Source organism: Dendrobates tinctorius, unplaced genomic scaffold (genome assembly GCF_039654945.1).
Source record: "Dendrobates tinctorius isolate UK_male_01 unplaced genomic scaffold, ASM3965494v1 ptg000034l, whole genome shotgun sequence".
Classification (NCBI taxonomy): Eukaryota; Metazoa; Chordata; class Amphibia; order Anura; family Dendrobatidae; genus Dendrobates; species Dendrobates tinctorius.
Genome location: NW_027361702.1, coordinates 1662501 through 1678660, shown reverse-complemented (window position 1 = coordinate 1678660; position 16160 = coordinate 1662501). Strand labels below are relative to the sequence as shown.

Genomic DNA, 16160 nt, shown 5'->3' with positions numbered 1-16160 from the left:
GGTCATTGACTTATTGAAGACCTTACCTCTGGAAGAACGAAACCAGTGGCCAGAGAAGTTGCCAGATCTGGTAGATCTATATAATCATATACTGGTAAACTCTACAAATTGCACTCCGGCCTACTTGATGAGAGCAAGACCTGGCAAGTTACCCATTGATTTGGACATGGGAGTATTAACACCTGAGACAACATCACCAGATGCAGACTGGAATACAGAGCGGCAACAACAATACCGCAAAGTACAAGAATGTGTGGAGAAAAGTTTGTCCCAAGCAAGACAGAGACAGGAAAGAAATTACAACCAACACGCCCCTGAAGTTCCCTTGACACCAGGAGAACAAGTACTTAAAGGAAAGAGACGTGTTCACAAACTAGATGACCAGTGGGTAGCAGAGCCATACACTGTGATACCTTCAGACTTTAATAACACCAAATATGTATCATCAGCAAAGATGGAGGAGAAACCTTCGAAGCAGTCTCAAGAGATCATCTAAAGATGTGCCCTGATCAATTGAAGGACAAGAAAGAAGTCCAAGACACTCCACAACCCATAGTAGAGGTGGAAGAAAAGATTCAAACTATACTTGGAGAATTTCCTCAGACGTGGACACAAGTAAATCAGGCAATAGTAGTACCAGTACTAACCTTTCATCAGACTACTGCACCAGATGAAGAAAAGACTCATAATAAAATGGCTCCAGTAACAGATACCACATCTGCAGAGGAATGCGGAAATCTGTCCCCTGCTAACAGCGAATCTGACAATCTCATGGTGAGTCTAGGAGAAGAGAGAAGGCAGTCTAGAATACCTATCTTACACAAGTCTACTTATAGCGTAGTCACTAGTGCACCAACAATAGACACCAGAGAACAGGTCAGGTCATCAGAAATACCTATACTGCATAGATCCACTTGTAGTACTGTAGGGGTGACGGCGAGGGAAGGCAAATATGAGGTGATGCTGGTGATGATGCTGATAGGCAGGGAAGGTGTGCTGTGCTTAGGTGGTGCTGATCCAACAGGCTGGGGGGGGTGACCCACTTCTTGACGCAGACAGACTGGAGACTGAGACAGGAAAGCGTATTCAACAGGTCCGTATTTTATTCACACCCTCCTGATGAACTCCACAGTTCAAGACAGGACTTTGACAATTTTCTTCTCACACAGACCCGGGTACCTGTACTTGTTCTGTGTCACCGTCGTGGTGTCCTCTGCAGTTCTCCTCACTGTGGCTGCCCTAGGCACTTCCACCACAGCGTTTCCCCGATCAGAGTACACCGGTACCTATTCTGCTCAGACTGTCTCCGTCTGATGCTCCTGTGTGCCTGGGTCACCCCCCGTGACCGTCTCTACTGTCTGGTTCTCTCTGAGGGCTCTCCACTGAGCAGCAGAGCCTCCTTACTAGCGAGCTCCCCTGGCTGACTGAATCTTCTAGAAGCTTACCTCAGCCTTTATACTCACAGCCTAGGTAGCCCCGCCCACTGTCACCTGACAGTCACCTCTGACCAATGAGAGTGACCTTGACCTCTGGCAGTTACATAACCTCTCTCATGGCCATTATATAACTACCCTTTACAAGCTCCCCACTGCCCTCTAACGGTCACTCTCAATATGGCACCCTGTTATGATTGAGTCACCGTAGGAGGCAAAAACAGAAATTCTAGCTAAGTCCAGAAAACCAGAGCAGTTGGCAGCTATCGGATTGCAGACCCCTGATCCTATCACAACAACTAACAGTAGCCGTGGGGGGTTCCTACGATGCCCTAGACCCCTTGATCACAGCCGGAGAATTAAATAGGCCTACAGAAAGAAAGGGGAAATCTAAACTGCCCCAGAGCAGACCCCAAAGCAATAGGCAGCCGCCAACATATAATGACTGTGAAGCAAGATGAAAACACTAACACAGACAGAAAGATAGACTGAGCAAAGACGGGGCCCAAACTACCTAGATAGGAAAGGACAGGAAGGCTGCTGTCTGCAATCCGTGAAAACCCTATGAAAATAAGAGCCAACAGACTGACAGTGAAAAAGGCCCTGAAGACGCTAGGCTTCAAAAAAGCTATGTCAGTACTCAGGAATATTCTGAAGACAGAGCAACAGGCAAAAGGAGATTCAGCTCACCCCAGCAGGGAATGGCAGAATCCAGAAAAGCAAGGAAAACAAAAACAAAACCTAAATGCAAAAGCCAAAGCAGAAAACTTAGCTTTAGGGAAGCAGGAATCAGACTGGTGTCCTAGGAGTCCACAGAGAAATCACCCGCAGGGCAGAAGGGCGTCGGCAGCCTTATATCCAGTCAGTGACTCCACTCAGCCAGTCATCCTCATTAGTCCCAGGTGCCTGATAATCAGGCTCACTACCTTCCTTCACCAGAATAGGGAGTTCACCAGACCTCAGTGACGAAGGGGAAAATGAACTCACAACAGCACCCTCTTTCTTGATCTGAGTGCCTCTGTCAGGTCATCCTCCCCACATTCCTCCTTCCTTTAACCATTGTCGTCCTCGCCAATCTCGTCCTGGGGTGAAAGTGGTGTCAGAGACCTGGCACTCTCATGGGCGGCATCTGGGTCACACAGACCCTCGGTCACACAGACCCTCAGTCACACAGACCCCTTTGTCACACAGACCCTTGGTCACACAGACCCCTTTGTCACACAGACTCCTTACTCATGTAACCGGTCTGTCTGTCTTCTTCTTCTTCCATCGTCCTGTCAACCTGGACAAGTCGTGGTTGTCATACTCTTTGTACCCGGGATCTGCTGAATATACATTTTCTTGTTTAAAATAAATAACACTTTAACATTTCAAATTCACTACACAGTTTTCCACATTTGTTTCACTACTTTTTTATCAAAACACAGCTCTTTTTTTTTTCTTTCACTCTTTTATTTTTTAAACACAACTACACACACAAAAAAAACATGTCAACCAGATTAAGACAGGGGTGCCCCCTTCCTTTAAAAAAACACTCTCATTAGGCATCCCTGATGCACCAGGAGGATATGTTTCCTACGGGGATGCGGAACAGTCCCCTCATTGTGCAATGATGCACTACAGTCCCCGCAGTTCAATGTGGTAAGTACTCCGGGCCACCTCCTGGCGGCCGATGTCTCATCATAACAGGGGGACTCCACAGCCGTGGAGTCTCTGGGATGCCAAAAATACCTCTGGGCCTCGTGTGTCCCTGAAGCTCGAGACCCAGGAGTCCGCGTCCTTTTATGGAGGCTTGTACCTCTCAGGGTAGGCGGTGACAGCTACCGCGTAATAGCTGCGGGAGCAATACTCCATGTAGTAGGAGACTAAATTTCCGGTTGAGGAACCCGGCCGTGTCTGATGGAGGCCATGTTTAGATAAACTTTGTAGCCGGTGTTGTCTCTAATAAAGCCATAGCCCTTGTCAGTGTCCATATTTACCAGCCGCCCGCATGATCGTGGAACAGACATGCCAGCCTCTCTTTTCTCATGCAGCAGCCCCCAGATCTCCCTCTCTCTAGCCTTTTTTCCTTCAATCACCTCCTCAACCCAGGCGGAGGGTCCAGTATAGGCCACAGAGTCCGGTGGGCGGGTCGCGGTCGAGGTTGAGGGCGGAATAGAAGCGGCCGCAGGCTCCGATGGTGAATAGGCCACAGCCGGCTTTGACAGTGACATTGGTGCGGCTGTAGTGGATGCCGAAGCTGGTACCAGTTTTTTTTTTATATTTGTAATCCACAGGGTACAGCAACCAAACAATTCTTCACCCCACACAACTTGGGGCCTTTGCCACTTGGTGACAGGCCTGCCGCTGAAGATGTTGTATTGGCGGCAATTGATCCTGCCGACTACGCCAAATGTAGGGGTGACGGCGAGGGAAGGCAAATAGGAGGTGATGATGCTGATGATGCTGATAGGCGGGGAAGGTGTGCTGTGCTTAGGTGGTGCTGATCCAACAGGCTGGGGGGGGGTGACCCACTTCTTGATGCAGACAGACTGGAGAGTGACACAGGAAAGCGTATTCAACAGGTCCGTATTTTATTCACACCCTCCTGACGACCTCCACAGTTCATGACAGGACTTTGACAATTTTCTTCTCACACAGACCCGGGTACCTGTACTTGTTCTGTGTCACCGTCGTGGTGTCCTCTGCGGTTCACCTCACTGTGGCTGCCCTAGGCACTTCCACCACAGCATTTCCCCGATCAGAGTACACCGGTACCTATTTTGCTCAGACTGTCTCAGTCTGATGCTCCTGTGTGCCTGGGTCACCCCCTGTGACGTCTCTACTGTCTGGTGCTCTCTGAGGGCTGCCCTAGGCACTTCCACCACAGCGTTTCCCCGATCAGAGTACACCGGTACCTATTCTGCTCAGACTGTCTCCGTCTGATGCTCCTGTGTGCCTTGGTCACCCCCCGTGACCGTCTCTACTGTCTGGTTCTCTCTGAGGGCTCTCCACTGGGCAGCAGAGCCTCCTTACTAGCGAGCTCCCCTGGCTGACTGAAGCTTCTAGAAGCTTATCTCAGTCTTTATACTCACAGCCTAGGTAGCCCCGCCCACTGTCACCTGACAGTCACCTCTGACCAATGAGAGTGACCTTGACACCTATGCCAAAACATGGTATCCATCCACAGACAGATCAACATCCATGTTTTGGCATAGGTGGTTTCCTTCATTGGAGACTGCCCTTCCCATGGTTGTTCCTTCCCGATGAAAGACCTGGCTAGTAGGGATGGGCGAATCCTGAAATACTCGGAATCGCTAGACTGTAACGAGTCCGAGTCGGAAACTCGCTATTCGTTGCAAGTCTAGCGAGTCCAATGTTAATGAATGTGGATGCGAGTATTGCAGCGATTCCTGTGCTGGGAGAGAGAGAGAGAGAGAGAGAGAGAGAGAGACCGACCAGCCTAAGACTCCTATTTTTTTTTTTCAGGGTTTAATACAAGCAATTCTAGTTTCTTAGCGATTTTGTGTCAGCAGGGGGACACAAAATCGCTAAGAAACTAGGATTGCTTGTACTAAACTCTGAAAAAACTAGGATTGCCATTGATTTGTATTGGACTCGTTACTGTGCGAGTAATCGCTTGGACACTCGCAGAGTACCGACTCCTGCGAGTCCCCTACTACTCGCAGAGTAACGAGTCCTAACGAGTAGATTCGCCCATCCCTACTGGCTAGTCATTGCTTGCGTTGAGAAACATGTGATGGTGTCTCTGCGGCTGTTGATTTACATTTTTTTGCATATTTCCCATAAGGGATGGGGGCATTGCTCTAGCATCACTGCGTTGAGAAACATGTGATGGTGTCTCCACAGTGTTGGATGTTGATCTCCATGAGGTCACTCATCCTCATTTTCACAGTCTTTTACTAGGCATTGCTCCTACTAGCCAGTTTCCTACTCTACACTGATGAGGGGCAATACCTAAAAAAACGGCTGTCTGTGGATGGATACCATGTTTTGGCATAGGTGGTTTCCTTCATTGGAGACTGCCCTTCCCGTGGTTGTTCCTTCCCGGTGAAAGACCTGGCTAGTCATTGCTTGCGTTGAGAAACATGTGATGGTGTCTCCGCGGCTGTTGATTTACATGTTTTTGCATATTTCCCATAAGGGATGGGGGCATTGCTCTAGCATCACTGCGTTGAGAAACATGTGATGGTGTCTCCACAGTGTTGGATGTTGATCTCCATGAGGTCACTCATCCTCATTTTCATAGAATACCACAGGTGGCGTCACGTATTTCACCATCTAATAACTTTATTTTCATTTTTTTTACCACATAAATACCACACAACTTTCCCCTATTTTATTACTGGACGCCTCTGGGCCACGGACCGGGTCGCCGCCGCCGTGACACCGTCCCCCATGGAAGTCAACGGGCCCGGTACCGAGTACCCCCAGGCCCCGTGGGGAGCTCCACCTCCATGGTTCCGTTACAATCTCCTCCGGTCAGCTTCCAGCATGTCACTTCCGATGGAATGTCACGTGCGAGTTTTCAAGTGCTCCTTGGGGCTCCGCCGTATACTCCTGTGTCTGTGAGAAAAGTAAGCTCCCGGTCGGGGCAGTGGGGCAGACTCTCAAAATCTGGGACGGTTGGGAGGTATGAATGCTCCCCATCATACACCTTGTACACGCATAGCTCCACACACCTAATTCACACACTGTTCCGTTTTGTATACCTTGTACACATGGCTTCGCTCCGTACACCTCACACACACATGGCTCCACTCAGTACACACATGGCTCCGCTCCGTAAACCTCGTACACATGCAGCTCTGCTCCGTACACCTTATACACACACAGCCACGCACTGTACACCTTGTACACACATGACTCTGCTCTGTAAACCTTGTACACATGCGGCTTTGCTCCATACACCTCGTACACACGAGGCTCCGCTCCGTAAACACATGGCTCAGCTCTGTACACTTTGTACACACAGGGCTCCGTTCCGTACACCTCGTACACACGCGGCTCTGCTCCGTACACACATGCGGCTTCGCTCCGTACACCTCGTACACACGTGACTTCACTCCGTACACCTTGTAGACACACGCGGCTCCGCTCCATACACACACGCGGCTCCGCTCCGGACACCTCATACACAGATGCGGCTCCGCTCGGTACACGCGTGGCTCCGATTCGTACACCTCGCACACATGCAGCCCTGCTCCGTACACCTTGCACACGTGCAGCTCAGCTCTGTACACACAGGGCTTCGTTCCGTACACCTCGTACACTCACGCGGCTTCGCTCCGTACACACACGCAGCTCCGCTCTGTACACCTTGTACACACATGCGGCTCCACTCCGTACACCTCGCACATGCACAGCTCAGCTTGTACACACAGGGCTCCGCTTCCTACACCTTTTACACATGCGGCTCTGCTCCGTACACCTCGCACATTCGCAGCTCCGCTCCGTACACCTCGTACACACACGGCTCCGCTCCATACACCTCGCACATTTGTGGCTCTGCTCCGTACACCTCGCACACACACGCAGCTACACCCACCCTGTAAACCCCTCCTGACCCCACACATACTTCCCTCATCCAGCACCATGACAACCAGCACAGCAGAGTCCCGCATACAATACATTGATGGCTGTGTGCACAGGACCTGTGATGAGGTCACAGGAGGGGAGGAGTCAGTGGTCACATGATCAGGGGCCTTCGACTAAAACCCCTGATCATGTGATCCCTGACTCCTCCCCTCCTGTGACCTCATCAAAGGTCCTGTGTGCACAGAGCAGGGATTTATCAGTGAGGGGCTGGAGCTGTGGTTGCCAGTGGGTCTGGGAGGGGGAGGAAAGGGTTGGTACATGGGGGGGCGTGGCGCTATGGTGGCGGATTATAATGGGGCAATTTTCCCTGGGCTGGTGGCCCCCCCACACCACTGGGCCCTGGGCTACTGCCCAGATTGACCTCATTATAATCCACCACTGGAGGTGCAGCCTGTCCCTACCATAAAGCCTGTAGCCAACAGAGAAGAAGGCCCCTCTTTCCTGCACCAATTTCTAAGCTACTTATTTATCTCCCTAAGGTCCCGCTGTCTTTCTAGTGACCCTCGTGGCACTGTCAGTATTTTTGAAAACACCACCTTTGAGGTGCTGGCCTTCAGCTTCTCTCCTAATTTCCTGTAATCGTTTTTAAGGATCTTGCACCTCCCTCTAACTTTGTCATTCATACCAATATTGTACCATGACAACTAGACATTCCTTTTCTCACCCAGCAATCTGTCTATCCGATCCGCAATATGCTGTACCCGAGCAACCGGCAGACGACACACTGTTTGGCATTCACGGTCTCGGCGGCAAATGACCCTAATTATAGCATCCCCTGTCACCAACACCTGTCTGGCCTCTTTATTATTGAGTTCCCTACCACCAACACTCCAAACACTTAATTCACATGACACAAGATCCTTTTTTTTAACAGGAACACAAACAGACAATACCCCAAACAAATACAATTACACATGTATCACAAACTATGATATCTTGTCTAACTATGCACTTATCTGCAGCCCTACGCATGAAATGCAGCCCCTGCTCCGCTTAGCTGCCCTCGCTTATAGTCTGTGGATACAAGATTTTCCCACTTTCTTGCAGAAATGTCCTTGTCCCCAGTTTTCCTGTCCTCATAAAAGTGGCTTATTGTCTCCTTGCTTTTAGGAGCATTGTGGATGTTTACAGAGAAGACAAGAAAGCAACGCAGAACTCATTTCTAGAGTTGAGCGACTTTTGGTTTTTTAGGGTCGCGTTTCGTTTCGTGAAACCCGACTTTTCCAAAAGTCGGGTCGAGCAAGATCGTCCGATTATAGGGAAAAGTCGGGGTCGTCCCGAAACACGAAACCCAATGTAAGTCAATGGGGAATAAAAGTCGGCAGTGAGAGGAGGACAGGAAACACACCTACAGTGCCCATTTGAATGCCAAAAGCATCAATTCTTCTTTCTTAAGCTTGTCAACCTTAATTAACTTCATAATACAAGTTACGCACTGAAAAATGGGGGTTATTTGGCTACAAACTGTGGGGGGGGGAGGGCTGGCTCCAGGTTTTCATGTGCCCTGGGCGAAAGAGCGCCCCTTTAACACATACCACAACTCATCATGCTCCGATACGGCAGAGAAATAGCGGTATAGTCCAATGAAAAATACCTCACTTTTTACATCTCATGACGAGGCCCATCTATTTCTCCATACAGAATCATTGGTCCCATATAATGTTTGAAACAGTATATGATGAGCTCCACATAATGCTACAGTATATGTTGGTCCCCATGGATGAAGCTCCACTGTCTTATGGGCCCAAATAATGCTCCAAACATAATGGGCCCCATTTCTAATGCTCTAGTGTATAATGGGCCCTGTAAATGCTGCTCCAGTGTCTGATGTCCACCTTTGGAATGTTCCAGTGTATGGTGGGCCCCATCTATCATTCTCCAGAGTATAGTGCTCCCCAAAAATTGCTGTCCCAACATTGAAAACAATCAAATAAGTCTCCTCGCTAGGGAATCCCTGTACTTGTCTGGACAGGTGCTGTAGCTTGCTTAACAGCTCGCCAGCCGTTCTCACGCCCAGTATGGATTACACGTGATTGCACAAAGGTGAGAAAGGGTACCGTATCCCCAGATAACATGTATGGATAGCGTACACATTCAAAATATATGTCTCAGGAGGCAGGCTCAGACGGTGTTAGGCCCAGTATGGATTGCACGTGATTGCACAAAGGTTAGAAAGGGTACCGTATCACCGGATAACATGTATGGATAGCGTACACATTCAAAATATATGTCTATACAGCATGAGGCAGGCTCAGACGGTGTTAGGCCCAGTATGGATTGCACGTGATTGCACAAAGGTTAGAAAGGGTACCGTATCCCCAGATAACATGTATGGATAGCGTACACATTCAAAATATATGTCTCAGGAGGCAGGCTCAGACGGTGTTAGGCCCAGTATGGATTGCACGTGATTGCACAAAGGTTAGAAAGGGTACCGTATCACCGGATAACATGTATGGATAGCGTACACATTCAAAATATATGTCTATACAGCATGAGGCAGGCTCAGACGGTGTTAGGCCCAGTATGGATTGCACGTGATTGCACAAAGGTTAGAAAGGGTACCGTATCCCTGGATAACATGTATGGATAGCGTACACATTCAAAATATGTCTCAGGAGGCAGGCTCAGACGGTGTTAGGCCCAGTATGGATTGCACGTGATTGCACAAAGGTTAGAAAGGGTACCGTATCACCGGATAACATGTATGGATAGCGTACACATTCAAAATATATGTCTATACAGCATGAGGCAGGCTCAGACGGTGTTAGGCCCAGTATGGATTGCACGTGATTGCACAAAGGTTAGAAAGGGTACCGTATCCCCAGATAACATGTATGGATAGCGTACACATTCAAAATATATGTCTCAGGAGGCAGGCTCAGACGGTGTTAGGCCCAGTATGGATTGCACGTGATTGCACAAAGGTTAGAAAGGGTACCGTATCCCCGGATAACATGTATGGATAGCGTACACATTCAAAATATATGTCTATACAGCATGAGGCAGGCTCAAACGGTGTTAGGCCCAGTATGGATTGCACGTGATTGCACAAAGGTTAGAAAGGGTACCGTATCACCGGATAACATGTATGGATAGCATACACATTCAAAATATATGTCTATACAGCATGAGGCAGGCTCAGACGGTGTTAGGCCCAGTATGGATTGCACGTGATTGCACAAAGGTTAGAAAGGGTACCGTATCACCGGATAACATGTATGGATAGCGTACACATTCAAAATATATGTCTATACAGCATGAGGCAGGCTCAGACGGTGTTAGGCCCAGTATGGATTGCACGTGATTGCACAAAGGTTAGAAAGGGTACCGTATCACCGGATAACATGTATGGATAGCGTACACATTCAAAATATATGTCTATACAGCATGAGGCAGGCTCAGACGGTGTTAGGCCCAGTATGGATTGCACGTGATTGCACAAAGGTTAGAAAGGGTACCGTATCCCCGGATAACATGTATGGATAGCGTACACATTCAAAATATATGTCTATACATCAGGAGGCAGGCTCAGATGGTGTCAGGCACAGTATGGATTTGACGGCCCAGATTACACAGCGGAGGAGCAGGGAGAGGTAAAGATTGCAAATGCTGGGGCCCTGCCCAAGCAAGGGGGGCCCACTCGTGGGCGTCGGTACTGGCACTGGGCCCCTCATAGTACAGCGGTGTGTCTGACGGCGGGTGTGCACCACCACCGTCAGAGACACTTGATTGCACTATGAGGGACCCTGTGCCAGTGCCCGCGCCCAAGAGTCGGCCTACCCACCTGTCCAGGGCAACGGCACTCGCACGGTGTCGTGCGCTAGGTGGTTACCCCGGCCATGGGGGGGGAGGCAGCACAGTTAGGGAGTTTTAGAAAGTGGCATATGTTGATGTTGGACATTCAGCTGATGCAAAAGGCGAAATAGGTGAAGTACCAGGAAGAGGTGGACCAAAGCAAGCCATTTTTCTGTCACCCTATGTGTCATCAGGGGAAGGTGGGACAAAATCCTTGGAAACCCATGCGTGGTTCATTTTAATGAAGGTTAGATCATCCACATTTTGGGTTGACAGACGGGTCCTTTTTTCTGTCAGGATTGATCCAGCTGCACTGAAGACTCTTTCCGATAGCACACTTGCAGCTGGGCAAGCGAGCTCCTGTAAGGCATATTGGGCCAATTCAGGCCAGGTGTCCAGTTTAGCGGCCCAATAGTCAAAGGGGAATGACCTGTGTGGGAGAACATCGATATGGGAGGAAAAGTAGTTTGTAACCATAGTTGACAACTGCTGTCTCCTGTCACTTTCCATCGATGCAGTATTACCAGTTGTGTGAGCGGTATTTGAAAAATCAGTCCACAACATTGTCATGAAACCCCTGTCTCCAACGCCACTTCTGCTGTGTGCACCATGAACACCTCTGCCAAGCTGCCCCCGGCCCGTACGGCTCGTGTGAGAACCATCACCGCTGCTGTGTGCTGGGAATGCCTCAAGCAACCGATTTACCAGAGTTGCTTGTTTATTAGCCAATATTAGGTCAAGGTTCTCCTGTGGCATGATGTTTTGTAATTTGCCTTTATAGCGTGGATCCAGGATGCTGGCCAACCAGTAGTCATCATCGTTCATCATTTTGGCAATGCGGGGGTCCCTTTTTAGGATCCGCAAGGCATAATCTGACATGTGGGCAAATGTTCCCGGTGTCAATGATGCACTGCGAGTGCTGGGTGGAGGAGCACTTTCTGGCAAATCCACATCCCTCCAGTCACGCACAAACCCTGTACCAGACCTTGCCACGCCAACATTTTCACTTGCCCCACGAGATGCATCCTCCTCCCCTAAGTAATCATCCCCATCATCATCCTCCTCCTCCTCTTCTTCCTCCACCTCGTCCAGGAGAGGTCCCTGAGCAGACAATGGCTGAATGTCATCAAGGATTCCCTCCTCCTCTTCCTCCTCATCAACATTGGCTGCAGACGCCTGCTCCTTAAGGTGCGTCAAAGTTTGCATGAGCAGACGCATAAGTGGGATGCTCATGCTTAGGATGGCGTCGTCTGCGCTTACCAGCCGTGTGCATTCCTCAAAACACTGAAGGACTTTACAAAGGTCTTTCAGCTTCGACCACTGCACACCTGTCAACTCCATGTCTGCTCTCAAAGTGCCTGGCCGTGTATCCTCCCACAAATGCATTATGGCCTGCCTCTGCTCGCACAGCCGCTCCACCATGTGCAGGGTGGAGTTCCACCTTGTTGCAATGTCGATAATGAGGCGGTGGTTGGGAAGGTGGAGCAATCGCTGCAGCTTCTGCATACGAACGGAGTGTACAGGCGACCGGCGGATGTGCGCGCACAGCCTTCGCACCTTATGGAGCAGGGCTGTTAACTCCGGATAATTTTTGAGGAAGCACTGCACCACCAGGTTCAAGGTGTGAGCCAAGCAAGGTATGTGGTTGAGTTTTGAAAGGGCTATGGCTGCCACAAAATTACGGCCGTTATCACTAACTACCTTGCCTGCCTCAAGATGTACACTGCCCAGCCATGACTCAGTTTGTCGCTTCAAGTACTCGGCCAGCACCTCGGCGGTGTGTCTGTCGCCCAAACACATCATCTGCAACACAGCCTGCTGACGCTTTCCACTAGCTGCTCGATAGGGGGACACATCGTGTGCAACAGTGGCAGCTGCAGATGGAGTGCTCGTACGACTGCGCTCTAGTGGACGAGCTTTCGCTTCTGGAGGAGGAGGAGGAGGAGGAGGGTCGAACGCCTACAGCCAACTGTTTCCTATACCGTGGGCTAGGCAACACTGTCCCACCACCGCTGTCCCCTGTGGACCCTGCATCCACCACATTAACCCAGTGCGCAGTGATGGACACGTAACGGCCCTGGCCATGCCGACTGGACCATGCATCAGTTGTGAGGTGCACCTTTCTGCTCACTGACTGCTTGAGTGCATGGACAATGCAGTCTTTCACATGATGGTGGAGGGCTGGGATGGCTTTGCGAGAGAAGAAGTGGCGACTGGGTAGGTCACAGCGTGGTACTGCATAGGCCATGAGTTCGCGGAAAGCTGTGCTTTCCACCAACCGAAAGGGCATCATCTCAAACGAGATTAGTTTGGCAATGTGGGCGTTCAAACCCAGTGTACGCGGTTGAGAGACTGAGTACTTTCTTGACCTACCGTACTCATAGTGTCTGGGAGGGTGAGCTGGACTTGAGAGCTGCATATGGTGGAAGTAGCGGTGGACAGGGTGGACTGAGAGAGGGTTGATGATGGTGATGGAGTTGGTGTTCTTTCTGATGGCCTAGAATCAGTCTTTCGTTGATATAACAGTGGGATTCCCTGACTGCTGTGGTCTTGCAACGACACCTCAACATTTGCTGCTGTGCTAACCGGTGGGCTTACAGTGGGGGAAACAATGTAGCGTTGCTGACTACCTTCGTTGTGATCAGTTGCACATGTGGCACTTGAGGTTTGGTGTTGTGTCCACGCTTGCAAGTGCATGCTGGTTAAATGTCTAAGCATGCAACTGGTATTCAAATTTTTCAGATTTTTCCCTCGGCTAAAGGTCTTTGCGCACTTCTTACAGATAACCTTGGCCTGATCATGAGGATTTTGTTCAAAAAAGTGCCACACTGCACTCTTCCTACTTTGGCAGACATTTTGCGGCCTAGCACGCTGTGATCTTTTGACCCTCTGGACAAGCTGTCCAGCAACTCTTTTGATGTTTGGAACCTGTCTTTGGAGTGCTCCGGGCCTGCCAGATAACAGCTGTTGCGATGTCGATGTCTGCTGTGGATGCTCCTCATCTGAGCAATTGGAAGCAGCACCCTCTTCCCCCAATGGATGCCAATCTGGGTCAACAACTGGGTCACCAATCACCTCCTCTTCTATGTCATGTGCACCTTCCTCTGTGTCACCGTGTATGGTGGTATAGTGTGCGGGAAGGGGCACCTGAGTCTCATCAGGGTCAGAATCTGGCTCTGTACACTGCGAGGACAATGTAGTGCTCTGAGTGAATGTACCAGCAGAATCATCCATCAGCGGCTGTGCATCAGTGCACTCCATGTCAGATTCATCTTGGCCTGGGTAATTCACCATTTGACTTGATAATCCAGGCATGGTATGTGAAAACAGCTCCATGGAGTAATCAGTAGTATGGCCTGCGTCATCCTTCAATCTTGGTTGGGGTGAAGGACACAAGGAAAGGTGTGGTTCATGAACATGAGCCTCCAATGACGACTCAGTGCTTTTACTTTTTACAACTGAAGAAGAGGAGGCGATAGAGCTGGAGGCTGAGTCAGCAATGTAAGACAAAACTTTTTCCTGATGCTCTGGCTTTAAAAGCGGTTTGCCAACTCCTAGAAAACTAAGCGTTCGAGGCCTTATGTAGCCAGACGATGACGCAGGGTCAGCACCTCCTGCATTCGGTCCTATTTTGCTCTTGCCACTACCATCAGATCCACCACCAACACCATCATTACCAGCTGCCAACCCCCGCCCAATTCCACGGCCTCTTCCACCAGCCTTCCTCATTTTTGGTAGAAATGTAGACAAAATCCAACAAACTATATAGTAATGTAAAACAAGGTACAAGGTGTCTATAGGACAGGGGAGATTTTGAATATCTGCACACACTTTTGGACACTGGACACTTTTGGATTGTGTGAGGCCCACTGATATCTGAGCGCTATGTGACAGGCTCGATGGCACTGCTGTGACAAAAGTGACTAGAGGATAAGGGAGATTTTGAATATCTGCACACACTTTTGGACACTGGACACTTTTGGATTGTGTGAGGCCCACTGATATCTCAGCGCTATGAGACAGGCTCGATGGCACTGCTGTGACAAAAGTGACTAGAGGATAAGGGAGATTTTGAATATCTGCACACACTTTTGGACACTGGACACTTTTGGATTGTGTGAGGCCCACTGATATCTGAGCGCTATGTGACAGGCTCGATGGCACTGCTGTGACAAAAGTGACTAGAGGATAAGGGAGATTTTGAATATCTGCACACACTTTTGGACAGTGGACACTTTTGGATTGTGTGAGGCCCACTGTTATCTCAGCGCTATGTGACAGGCTCGATGGCACTGCTGTGACCTAAGTGACTAGAGGATAAGGGAGATTTTGAATATCTGCACACACTTTTGGACACTGGACACTTTTGGATTGTGTGAGGCCCACTGATATCTCAGCGCTATGTGACAGGCTCGATGGCACTGCTGTGACAAAAGTGACTAGAGGATAAGGGAGATTTTGAATATCTGCACACACTTTTGGACACTGGACACTTTTGGATTGTGTGAGGCCCACTGATATCTCAGCGCTATGTGACAGGCTCGATGGCACTGCTGTGACAAAAGTGACTAGAGGATAAGGGAGATTTTGATTATCTGCACACACTTTTGGACACTGGACACTTTTGGATTGTGTGAGGCCCACTGATATCTCAGCGCTATGTGACAGGCTCGATGGCACTGCTGTGACAAAAGTGACTAGAGGATAAGGGAGATTTTGAATATCTGCACACACTTTTGGACAGTGGACACTTTTGGATTGTGTGAGGCCCACTGTTATCTCAGCGCTATGTGACAGGCTCGATGGCACTGCTGTGACCTAAGTGACTAGAGGATAAGGGAGATTTTGAATATCTGCACACACTTTTGGACACTGGACACTTTTGGATTGTGTGAGGCCCACTGATATCTCAGCGCTATGTGACAGGCTCGATGGCACTGCTGTGACAAAAGTGACTAGAGGATAAGGGAGATTTTGAATATCTGCACACACTTTTGGACACTGGACACTTTTGGATTGTGTGAGGCCCACTGTTATCTCAGCGCTATGTGACAGGCTCGATGGCACTGCTGTGACCTAAGTGACTAGAGGATAAGGGAGATTTTGAATATCTGCACACACTTTTGGACACTGGACACTTTTGGATTGTGTGAGGCCCACTGATATCTCAGCGCTATGTGACAGGCTCGATGGCACTGCTGTGACAAAAGTGACTAGAGGATAAGGGAGATTTTGAATATCTGCACACACTTTTGGACACTGGACACTTTTGGATTGTGTGAGGCCCACTGATATCTCAGCGCTATGTGACAGGCTCGATGGCACTGCTGT

The 16160-nt window shown here is 49.4% G+C and overlaps 1 protein-coding gene across 4 annotated transcripts in view; it reads left to right on the top strand.

Annotated features, from left to right (window-relative positions):
• The window catches only part of LOC141087478 (probable E3 ubiquitin-protein ligase MID2), a 651404-nt gene that overhangs the window by 201338 nt on the left and 433906 nt on the right, over positions 1-16160 (top strand). The window lies entirely within an intron of this gene.